Here is a 12,916-nt window from a genome sequence, read left to right as displayed (position 1 = left end):
CGCTGGAAAATGGCAGAATCTAAAATGGCTGACGTTTTTATAGGGCTGTGACATCACAGGGTTGGCTGGCTGCTGATTGGCTGCATGCAGGCATATCAATTTGGGTGATCCCACCTTCCCAGAGTTCTTTGCCCTATGTCCTCAGTTGCGATACGTTACCATGATTCGCAAGGAAAATTTCATTCATTGTAAATCACATTTTTCCTTAAATTTGGATCGAATTGCACTTCGTCAGCTTCGATTCGCTCATCTCTAATCTGGTTCTAACAAATAGGTGTTAGGATGAAGAAGAGCATAAATGGAGTATGACTGCAAGATCTGAATACACAGGGTTTGAGTGTTGTCTGTCACCATGGAGACACATTGGTTGAATAAGATAGATTAGCTTTTTCAACCTTACTTCCCATTTACTGTATCTGTATAATAGGTTTACACACAGCAAAAGCCTCAGACAATAATACAGTGTTTTTAAAAGGGCTGTTCTAAATCACAAACTCCATTCTGCTACATCTGTACATTTTACTATATGCATGTACGTATGATTTTTTTTTATAACCATACTTTACTTTAATAAATGTTGATATAAGTATGTGTTTTGGTATCAATGTTACCATTGTGATAGTGACATCATTCCTCCTGTCAACATGTGAAGTTTCAGATAAAACAGCTGTATGTTTAGTTATCCAAGGAGTACAAGATTTTATTGCTAAAGATGGGAGAGATGGTCTTCCAGGTCCAAAAGGTGAACCAGGTCAATTTGTACGAAGATTAGCTGTATAAGTGTGTTCACATGTACATTTCAGCAACAAATCTGCTCCAAGTGAACATACAATAAGAGATTTTATAAAGCTACAGTATTTTCTTGAATTTTGATGTAAAAACGGGGTGAGGGGTGTAGCAAACCTCTTAATGATCGGGCCTGAAAGGGCCTTAAACGGATTCTGTCACCAGATTTAACCCTATTAAGCTAGCTGACACTAGCGATGTGCTAATGTCAGCTAAATCTAACTAACCTATTCCTACGTTTATCTGTTCCCCCAGTACGCCAGAAATCAAACTTTTATAATATGCTAATTAGCCGCTAGGAGTGGGGGGGGGGCATTGTTCCTGCTTCTAGAGTCTCCGTTCTCCTACCTTTGTCGCCTCCCTCCAAGTCCTGATTAACAGGGCCAGGGACTGCTCGCATCTGTCTGCCAGCCCTGTGTTCTGGTGAAATCTCGTGCAGGTGGCGCAGGCGCGGTGAGGAAGCTGGCACCCTGCGAGCGTCTTTCCCTCACCTCGCCTGTGCCGAATGGCACGAGATTTCACCAGAGCATAGGGCTGGAAGACAGATGCGAGCGCTTGAAGGAAAGCGACAAAGGTAGGAGAACGGAGCCTCTAGGGGCAGGAACAACGCAACCCTGCTCCTAGAGGCTAATTAGCATATTACAAAAGTTTGATTTCTGGCATAACGGGGGCATAGATAAAAGTAAAAATAGGCTAGTTAGGTTTAGCTGACATTAGCACATCACTAGCCTTATAGGGTTAAATCTGGTGACAGAATCCCTTTAAAAAAGTATTCCAGTTTCATATAACCTATCCTCAAAATAGGTAATCAATTAGATATTGGTGGAGATCGAACTCCCACCATCCTAGCCGATCAGCTGCTTTTAGGGGCTGCGGCGCTAGAGCGAGAGAAGCATCCTCTTCAATGTTTACTTGCATGCCGTCTATAATGTCTACCTGCATCACCTTTACAATATAGACAACGTACAGCTAAACATTGAAGAGAACACAGCTCTAGGACTAGTGCCACAGCCCCTTTAAGCAGCTTAAAACCCCTTTAAGATGATCTCTTTATGCAACTTTGTAGTTTTATTATCTGCTATATTTATCTGAAACATCTCTCTTGACCAACAGATGGCAGTGAAAGCATATAAAAAAAAATTATACTATGCAGTGCACAACTGAATATTGTCGTGCTGGACCAGTACTAACATGGAAACCAGGTGTTCGCTTCGGCAGCACATATACTAAAATTGGAAAGATACAGTGAAGATTAGCATGGCCCCTGCGCAAGGATGACACGCTAACATAGAAACCAGGTCAAGTGCTGTACAGGTGCAATCTGGCAATTAGAGTTAATCCGTTTGCTGTGAAGCCGTGGAGTCAGGGGCATAGCCAGGGCCGGTGCTACCATAAGGCAGACCAAGCAGCTGCCTTAGGGCGCACCCTGGGGGAGGGCGGAAAAATGTGACATGGAGGGGGAGAAATGTGACATGGGGGTCTGATGGCTGACATTGGGGGCTGATGGCTGGGGGATGATGTCTGACATAGGGTTCTGATCTGAGGTCTGATTTAACATTGGGGGTCTGATTGCTGGTCTGACCTGAGGTGTAATGGAAAATATTTTTTTCTTATTATCCTCCTCTAAAACCTAGGTGTGTCTTAGAGGGCGAAAAATATGGTCCATTGTCTGAAGCAGAGAGAAGATACCAGGACCACAGAGAGGAGAAGCGTGGGGGGGGGGGGGGGCGCCAAAATGTTGCTTCGCTTGTGTTGGCAAAAATCCTTGCACCGGCCCTGGGCATAGCTAAAGGCTCATGGGCCCTGGTGCAAGAGTTCAGCTTGGGACCCCCTTCCCTCAATGCTTTGTGGCAAGGGGCAGGGGTGCTCCTAGCTTTTCTGCTGCCTGAGGTAAAACTGGAAACGGCAAGCCCCGCCAATGCCAAATTCTCAACCTAACCCCTTCCCTCCAGCCTTACTGTTAGGCCCCTTCACACGAGTGAATTTTCAGCGCGAATGCAATGCGTGATGCGAATGCATTGCACCCGCAATGAATCCGGACCCATTTATTTCAATGGGTCTGTGTACATGTTGTTTTTCACGCGTCACTTGTGCACTGCGTGAAAATCGCAGCATGTTCTATATTCTGGGCTTTTCACTCAGCCCTGGCCCCATAGAAGTGAATATGGCTGCTTGAAAAGCGCATCACATCCGCAAGCAAGTGCGGATGCGATGCGTTTTTCACTGATGGTTGCTAAGAGATGTTTGTAAACCTTCAGTTTTTTATCACGTGCTTGAAAAATGCATCAATGAGCATTTCACCTGCGCAAAAAAAATTAACCACTGAACGCAATCGCGGACAAAACTGACTAAACTTGCTTGCAAAATGGTGTGAGTTTTCCTGAACACACCCTGAACGCATCCGGACCTAATCCGTATCGTTCGTGTGCAAGAGGCCTTAAAAACATACTTGGAAAACATTGCATACAGCGCTACAAACATACAGGTTAGTACAGTGCATATACCTCTTACATCAAGTGACATCTCCTCAGATGTAGATATTCTCTTTCCTCATCTTCTCCTTTCAGACCAGACCACCATGATGATATCTTTCAGCCATCTCTCATCCCTGCAGAGTTTGACGAACAGACATCTTAGTTTCATACTTTTCCATCCTCACATCTTCTCAACACCCCATCCTGCCACCCCTAATACTGTACACACTGTGCTCTCCAATACTAAACCTACATAGACAAATGCCAGACCGCTGGTATCATTAATTATTTATTACAAAAACATTATAATTAATAACATACATGATTAAAAGAGAAACAGTACAGGAGATAAAAAAGCAACATCACTGGAGGAGGCATACAGTGGACAAAGTCCCTATCCCTTCAACATGATTATTCACAAAAATGCATGTATGGAGATTCATCAAAAAGGACAATAGGACATTTTCCCATACTGCGTCTCCTCCAGGATGGCGCCAACCCCAACGCGCGTTTAGGCGTACCTTCGTTGGGGGTAGCGTCATCACTGGAGGACCTGGTTTAAATATAGATATCAGCCAATCATTCCATACCAATTAATCGTTGGTTCGATCGTCATTATACCGGGCCGGAACTTGTCTTATATTCATCCTCACTGCCGGCATCTGAGGGAGCGCGTGACCGCCTAGGAACACATGATCCTCTCTGGTCACGTGATCCGGATGACGTCACTTGACCGCGCACACTAGGTCGTGATCCCGTGGCGTCATCCTCCCTTCCTAAATATTTGGCCATCTATCGACCCTTATATTGGCATGCTCACTTAATCAAAAGGCACGAAAATACATTAGACAGAGGAATCTATACATTATGTATATGCATTATGTTCACCTTGATATGAATCTTAAGATATACACGTTATATTAAAATATAATTCACAGAATTGTAGATACAAAAAATATATATATAAAAAATATATTATTACAGGTATATAGATAATAAGGTCCCGTATCCTCCCTTAAAATAATATCACCTATACATTAGTGCGTGACCGCTATTTATCCCAATTTTCAATTATATAGCAGCATCTCGATCCTATAATCTATTCCATAGTGTGGGTATATAAATATAGAACTCATGTACATATACCATAATATAAAGTGATCCTATGATATTATTAAAGTGCATTGTGCTTTATAATCAATTCATAATCAATTAGAAGACGCATGCATAAACCATGCAAAAAATGAAAGTGTATAAAAAACATAATCTATTAGAAAATACATTAAAGTGTATAAAAATATATATATTACCCATGCAGAATTCATTAATGGGGGAATCCCAGAGCCAACCTGACTAAAGAAAGAAAGGAAAAAGGAGAAAGAAAGAGGAGAAGAAGAAGGGGGAGGGAGGAGAAGAAGGGGGAGGGAAGGGGGGCGAAGGGGGGGGAGGGAAGGGGGGCGAAGGGGGGGGAGGGAAGGGGGGCGAAGGGGGGGGAGGGAAGGGGGCGAAGGGGGGGGGGGGAAGGGGGGCGAAGGGGGGGGGAGGGAAGGGGGGCGAAGGGGGGGGGGGAGGGGGGGAGGGGGGGGAGAAGGAAAAGAGGGAGGAATAGAAAGAACAAAAACCAGAAGGAAAAAGAAGGGAAAGAAAACCCTACAGATTCCAAATTCATAATCAATAACCTCTGACTATATTTGTGTTGATCAAAAGGGTATCCGTAAGAGATACCAACACATATACCATGTATATACCATACTGGGACTATCAGTTGCTCCATTCCTATTGTCTACTTAATTATCACCACATCACATTCCCCAGTGCGCATACGCAATGCGGACTGAGGAATGCAAGGTGGGGAACCAAAGTCAGACCAGTGATGACCCTAGAAGATCAGGGGTGCAAAAGTGATTAAAATAAAATAAAAATTACACAAAATGCCCCTTTTGGGTGTGGAGACCCATGTGATCCATCATACCTACAAGAAGGAGGAGAAACCAGTCGATTCATTCAAACCACCCGGATGCAGCGTATGCAATTTCCAAATCCACTTACATTCAAGTTGTCCCAATCTTTTAGTTATGTTACCTCCCCTGATATTTTTCATGACACAATCAATCGCCCGTACCTTCAAATGCACAGGATTGCAGTCGTGATATGTCTTAAAATGTCTTGCAACTGGTTTTAAATTGCACAGATCTTCTTCATCTGTTGCTGCCATTATGTCTCTGACGTGTTCTCGCACCCTCACCTTCAATTCTCTTGTGGTTAAACTTATATAAATTTTTGGACAGGAACACTTAGCATAATACACGACTGCTGTACTAGTGCATGTGAGGCACTGTGTTATTTTGAAAGTCTTCGTATTGGTTGTGTCATCAAAAGAGGTTGCCCTCTCCATGTTTGGGCACGCTATACATTTCCCACAAGGGACAAAACCCCATTTGGGCTTTCCTATTCCTGGAAACAAAGGTCGATTCTGTTTTACAAACAGGCTGCGTACAAGGTGATCTTTTAGATTTTTAGATCTCCTGGCGGTTACCATAGGATATGGTGCTATAAGTTTTGTCAGAATGGGATCAGTCAACAGAATAGGCCATGATCTTCTCAAAGCATCTTTCATCTCCATCCATCTTCCATGGTATCCTGTAATATATCGTGTCTTGTTATCATTACTTCTTTGGACTCCAGAGAATAGCAAGTCCTGCCTAGAACTTGTCTTTGCTCTCCTATAAGCCCTTTTGATTACACGTTGGCTATATCCACGACTTGTGAATCTCTCCTTCAACACTTTTGCTTGTTGCTCAAAGATGTCATCCGTCGAGCAAATCCTCCAAGCCCGTAAGTATTGTCTAATCGGAATTGAATTAATCATCTGTGGGGGATGCGACGAAGAAGCATGTAAATATGAGTTTACTGCTGTAGGTTTCCTGAAAACGTTCGTCACTATACATCCATCAATACCTTTCTCTAGCTGCACATCCAAGAATTCAATGGATTCCTTGCTATATTTATACGCTAGTCTGATATTTTTGGTATTATTATTTAACCCCACAAAAAATTCCTCTAACTCCTCGGTGCTTCCCTGCCAGATCATGAATACGTCGTCGATGTACCGCGCCCAGAAAATGGTGCGGTCCATCCACAAGTACTGATCTGATAGGAAAAGGTCCCTCTCCCACAGCCCCAGGAACAGGTTTGCGTATGACGGCGCACAGGGCGCCCCCATCGCAGTCCCCTGGAGTTGTAGGTAGAAGGACCTACCGAAGGAGAAAAAGTTGTGCGTCAGGACAAAAGAGAGAAGCTCCAAAAGGAACCCTCTATGATTGTCCTCCAGATTTTCTTGTATGAGGAAAAAATCCACCGCTTGGATGCCATCCATGTGTCTTATACTCGTGTATAACGACTCCACGTCGCAGGTCACCATAAATGTGTCATCCCCCAAATGGATACCATCAATTTTCCGTAGAAAATCAGTCGTATCCTTAACATGGGATGGAAGACTGGCCACCATGTTTTTCAATTGAGAATCAAGGTACCGTCCTATTTTCTCTATCAAACTACCCTGGCCTGAAATGATTGGCCTTCCAGATGGTATTTTTATGAATTTTGGGTAGTAGGTACAGGGTAGGTACCACTGGTTCCTTTACAATTAAGGCCTCATGTAAGGCCTTGGATATTGTCTGATTATCCACTGCTTTCCCCAAAATCCCATATAAATTCTTCTCAAATGTCTTTAGAGGATTAAACGTAAGCTTCTTGTAACAAGCTCCTTCCCTTAATTGTCTGTAGGCTTCCCGTTCGTATAAGTCATGAGGCCACACTACAATGTTACCACCTTTGTCGGAAGGTTTAAACGCGACATCCTGCAATCTGCCAAGGTTCTTCAGACTGAGCTGTTGAACTCTTGACAGATTGTCCTTCGGGGTAAACATTGCCATACTCTCAAATTCTCTAGAGACCAGTTTTACAAACAAATCAACTAATGATACCAGCGGTCTGGCATTTGTCTATGTAGGTTTTGTATTTAATGTATTGCCAAAGGTTGGTTTATGTCTGAATAAGTAATTATTCGATGGTTGTAGGTATATATTTTTCGGCTCTCCAATACTATACTGCAGAAACAGTCCCCATGAAAATACTAGTACCACACAGATCACACAGTGCATCCTTCAATATATATTGGATCACAGTGCCGTAAAAATAAATAAATAAAAAACTGTGCCAAACAAATAGTGTCCCTGACACTAGTAGTGTAAACATAATGTCCCCCCAAAATAATTGTGCTAATACTGTGCCAGGGTGTCCCCTCACAGTAAGGCCAGGTTCACATGACTGTTTAGCTTTCAGAAGAAGAGAAAGAGAAAAATAATTAAGATCCTGTAAAAAACGGATCCTGTTGCATCAGTTAGGGTGGGTTCGCACTAGCGTTATGACATTCCGTTATAGGTTCCGTTTATAACGGAATACAATGGAATGTACAGACAGAATGCAAAACGGAAGCCTTTAAGAGGCATTCTGTTTTGATCTGCCCTAATAGAAGTGTAGGGCCAAGATTAACGCATCCGTCTGGTTTCTGTTATACAGGATGGAAACAAAGTCCTGTCATCCTGTATAACGGAAACCAGGCAGAGATCCGTTATGCTTGTCCATAGACTTTTATTAGGGCTGATCCAAACAGAATGCTTCTTAAAGGCTTCTATTTTGCATTCTGTCTGTGAATTCCGTTATAAACAGAACCTATAACGGAATACCAAAACTCTAGTGTGAACCCACCCTTGTGCATAGAATTGCATAGGATCATTTATTTTTATTTTTATGCAGGATCCTGTAAAAAAATGGATCCTGCTTCATCAGTTGTCAACCGTTTGAACCATTTCTGCCTGAGATCTGTTTTATTTTAGACAGAAAAAAAGTACTGCATGCAGGACGCAAAGCTAAACGGTCATGTGAATGCACCCTAATATGTCAGGATCCGTGGCTTTAGAGGTGAGCCTGCAGGGTCACATTGGACCTCGCTCTGTCAGCACTCCATCATCTGAAACTAATCAATCTTAGCTGTCACCACTCATCATATCAGCCTGACGAGACACCTTCTAAGGTCATTGAATCATTAGAACACAAGAAGGCTCTTATTAAAGTGAAGTTTTAATATCAAAAAGGGACAGTGTGTACAAACAATGGGGTTATTATAGAAAATATAACAAAAAACACAGACATATACATACAGTGCAAAATAACAGTTTGTAAAATAAAAGGGTTAAAAACAGAACTTAATATGTTATGCAACGGTTGCCTGGGGAAGCAGAAATATCGCTCAGTCCATTAAAGGGCTTCTGTCACCCCACTAAACCTTTTTTTTTTTTTGGTTTACTTATAATCCCTATAGTGCGATTTCTGCATACATAAGCTAAATAATTATTTCGGTCCAGTAGAATTTGTTAAAAACTTAATTTTAAAATATGCAAATTACCTGTCTACCAGCAAGTAGGGCGGCTACTTGCTGGTAGCAGCCGCATCCTCTGATCCTAAAGACGCCCCCTCCGCATGTTGATTGACAGGGCCAGGGAACGGGATCGTCCTCTGCTAGCCCTGTTTGAATTCAAAATAACGCGCCTGCGCCGTTCCTGTCTTCAATCGGTGCAGATGCACTGACCCCCTACAGGAATGTAAAGGGAGGAGTTGCCTACTCCTAACAATAATTTTAATATCTGGATCCCTCTATTACCACAGTGCTCCCCAAAGTCCCACCAATAGAAATAATTATCTCCCAGAGTGCATAGTGTTAATAGTGCCCCAATTAATAAAAATGTCCCCATTGTGCCCATATTAGTTACCATGTTTCCCATGGCCCCCCAGTACTTAGACGACTTCTTATAATGTGTGCCAGTTGAAAAATGTCTTCTGATATGACTCAGTACTAAAATTACTCCTTATAATGTGCAACATTACAACAAATACCCCCTTATAATGTGCGCCAGTACAAAAAACACCCCCTTATCAGACCTTAAATTAGACCCCCAAATCTGATCCCCAGACCCCAATATAGGATCTTCAGACTCCTATATCAAACCTCAGATGAGACACCCATCAGACCTTCATGTTCGATCCCCCCCATATCAGACCTCCTTTAGATCTCCATGTCAGACCCCTATATCAGACCTCAGGTCAGATCCCCATTAGACCTCCATATGAGACCCCCCATATCAGACCTCAGATCAGACCCCCTTTAGATCTCCATGGCAAGCCCCCATATCAGACCTCAGATACGATCCCAGTTTCAGACCTCACATCAGACCCCCATTAGACCTCCATTAGACCTCCATGTCAGAACCCCCCCCATATCAGACCTCAGGTCAGATACCCATTAGACTTCCATGTGAGACCCCCATTTCAGACCTCAGGTCAGATCCCCATTAGACCTACATGTAAGACCCTAATATCACACCTCAAATCAGACCTCCTTTAGACCTCCATGTCAGAGCCCAACATCAGACCTCAGAATTGGACTCCATTTCAGCCCCCCTCCCCGATATCATACCCCTATTAGACCTCCATGCTAGACCCCTAAATATCAGACCTTAACCCCTTTGCGACCTCTGTCGTACATATATGGCGGAAGTCATGCCTTTAAACATGGCCCCCTGCCCGCGCATTCAATGGGTGCCATATCCGCCGGGTTTCTGCTGTTTAAATCAGCAGAGACCCACTGCACTTGTATGTAAACAGCCATAAGGTTGATCGAATATATTTTTCCCCCTCAAATGTGACAACGGCATCTGAGCCGGCTGGAGGAAGGAGCCGCTCCTGCTCCCTTAACAGCATTCCCTGGCTGAGATAGGGGAGCCTTTACCTCAAGAAAGCTTCAGCAGCTATTAGTGGAATATACCAATAGAGGCCACTAGGTGGCAGCACTGTATATTCGAAATGAACTGTTTAATGATGGCTATATACCCATCAATGAACACAATAGGCAATCTAATGATTGCCAGTTATAGTCCCCCGGGGTGACTTAAAAAAAAAGTTAAACAAAAAGTAAAAAAAGTTTTTTAAAATATAAAAGAAAATAAGATCTAAAAGTTTAAATCACCACCCTTTCCCCAAAATAAAAATACTATACTTAACCAATAAAAAAAAATAAACATCACAAACATTGCCGCAGACGAAAATGCCCATACTAAAATATGAGTTGAGCAAACACCTGGATGTTCGGGTTCGAGAAGTTCGGCCGAACTTCCCGGAAATGTTCAAGTTCGGGATCCGAACCCGGCCCGAACTTCGTCCCGAACCCGAACCCCATTGAAGTCAATGGGGACCCAAACTTTTCTGCACTAAAAAGGCTGTAAAACAGCCCAGGAAAGAACTAGAGGGCTGCAAAAGGCAGCAACATGTAGGTAAATCCCCTGCAAACAAATGTGGATAGGGAAATGAATAAAAATAAAAATAAAATAAATAAAAATTAACCAATATCAATTGGAGAGAGGTCCCATAGCAGAGAATCTGGCTTCACGTCACCCACCACTGTAACAGTCCATTGTCAGATATTTAGTCCCAGGCACCCAGGCAGAGGAGAGAGGTCCCTTAACAGAGAATCTGGCTTCATGTCAGCAGAGAATCGGTCTGCATGTCATAGCAGAGAATCATGCTTCACGTCAGCCACCACTGTAACAGTCCATTGTCATATATTTAGGCCCAGGCACCCAGGCAGAGGAGAGAGGTCCTGTAACAGAGAATCTGGCTTCATGTCAGCAGAGAATCAGTCTGCATGTCATAGCAGAGAATCAGGCTTCACGTCAGCCACCACTGTAACAGTCCATTGTCATATATTTAGGCCCAGGCACCCAGGCAGAGGAGAGAGGTCCCATAACAGAGAATCTGGCTTCATGTCAGCAGAGAATCAGTCTGCATATCATAGCAGAGAATCAGGCTTCACGTCAGCCACCACTGTAACAGTCCATTGTCATATATTTAGGCCCAGGCACCCAGGCAGAGGAGAGAGGTCCCATAACAGAGAATCTGGCTTCATGTCAGCAGAGAATCAGTCTGCATGTCATAGCAGAGAATCAGGCTTCACGTCAGCCACCACTGTAACAGTCCATTGTCATATATTTAGGCCCAGGCACCCAGGCAGAGGAGAGAGGTCCCGTAACAGAGAATCTGGCTTCATGTCAGCAGAGAATCAGTCTGCATGTCATAGCAGAGAATCAGGCTTCACGTCAGCCACCACTGTAAAAATCCATTGTCATATATTTAGGCCCAGGCACCCAGGCAGAGGAGAGAGGTCCCGTAAGAGAATCTGGCTTCATGTCAGCAGAGAATCAGTCTGCATGTCATAGCAGAGAATCATGCTTCACGTCACCCAACATTGTAACAGTCCATTGTCATATATTTAGGCCCCGACACCCAGACAGAGGAGAGGTTCATTCAACTTTGGGTTGCCTCGCAATATAATGGTAAAATAAAAATAAAAATAGGATTGAATGAGGAAGTGCCCTGGAGTACAATAATATATGGTTAAGGGGAGGTAGTTAATGTCTAATCTGCACAAGGGATGGACAGGTCCTGTGGGATCCATGCCTGGTTCATTTTTATGAACGTCAGCTTGTCCACATTGGCTGTAGACAGGCGGCTGCGTTTGTCTGTAATGATGCCCCCTGCCGTGCTGAATACACGTTCAGAAAAAAACGCTGGCCGCCGGGCAGGCCAGCACCTCCAAGGCATAAAAGGCTAGCTCTGGCCACGTGGACAATTTAGAGACCCAGAAGTTGAATGGGGCTGAACCATCAGTCAGTACGTGGAGTGGTGTGCACACGTACTGTTCCACCATGTTAGTGAAATGTTGCCTCCTGCTAACACGTTGCGTATCAGGTGGTGGTGCAGTTAGCTGTGGCGTGTTGACAAAACTTTTCCACATCTCTGCCATGCTAACCCTGCCCTCAGAGGAGCTGGCCGTGACACAGCTGCCTTGGCGACCTCTTGCTCCTCCTCTGCCTTGGCCTTGGGCTTCCACTTGTTCCCCTGTGACATTTGGGAATACTCTCAGTAGCGCGTCTACCAACGTGCGCTTGTACTCGCGCATCTTCCTATCACGCTCCAGTGCAGGAAGTAAGGTGGGCACATTGTCTTTGTACCATGGATCCAGCAGGGTGGCAACCCAGTAGTAAGCACACGTTAAAATGTGGGCAACTCTGCTGTCGTTGCGCAGGCACTGCAGCATGTAGTCGCTCATGTGTGCCAGGCTGCCCAGGGGTAAGGACAAGCTGTCCTCTGTGGGAGGCGTATCGTCATCGTCCTGCGTTTCCCCCCAGCCACGCACCAGTGATGGGCCCGAGCTGCGTTGGGTGCCACCCCGCTGTGACCATGCTTCATCCTCATCCTCCTCCACCTCCTCCTCATCCTCGTCCTCCTCATCCTCCAGTAGTGGGCCCTGGCTGGCCACATTTGTACCTGGCCTCTGCTGTTGCAAAAAACCTCCCTCTGAGTCACTTCGAAGAGACTGGCCTGAAAGTGCTAAAAATGACCCCTCTTCCTCCTCCTCCTCCTCCTCCTGGGCCACCTCCTCTTCCATCATCGCCCTAAGTGTTTCTCAAGGAGACATAGAAGTGGTATTGTAACGCTGATAACGGCGTCATCGCCACTGGCCATGTTGGTGGAGTACTCGA

The 12,916-nt window shown here is 44.4% G+C and overlaps 1 non-coding gene across 1 annotated transcript; it reads left to right on the top strand.

Moving 5' to 3' along the window:
* The first annotated feature begins 1,988 nt into the window (after positions 1-1,988).
* Positions 1,989-2,096, top strand: LOC122942916. The gene has a single exon (XR_006390754.1). It is a non-coding gene; the product is annotated as a U6 spliceosomal RNA (small nuclear RNA).
* Positions 2,097-12,916: the final 10,820 nt, after the last annotated feature.

The sequence above is a fragment of the Bufo gargarizans genome, chromosome 6 (assembly GCF_014858855.1).
Source record: "Bufo gargarizans isolate SCDJY-AF-19 chromosome 6, ASM1485885v1, whole genome shotgun sequence".
NCBI classification, from domain to species: domain Eukaryota; kingdom Metazoa; phylum Chordata; class Amphibia; order Anura; family Bufonidae; genus Bufo; species Bufo gargarizans.
The sequence above is the reverse complement of the archived record's forward strand: the minus strand, read 5'-3'. Positions and strand labels throughout refer to the sequence as shown.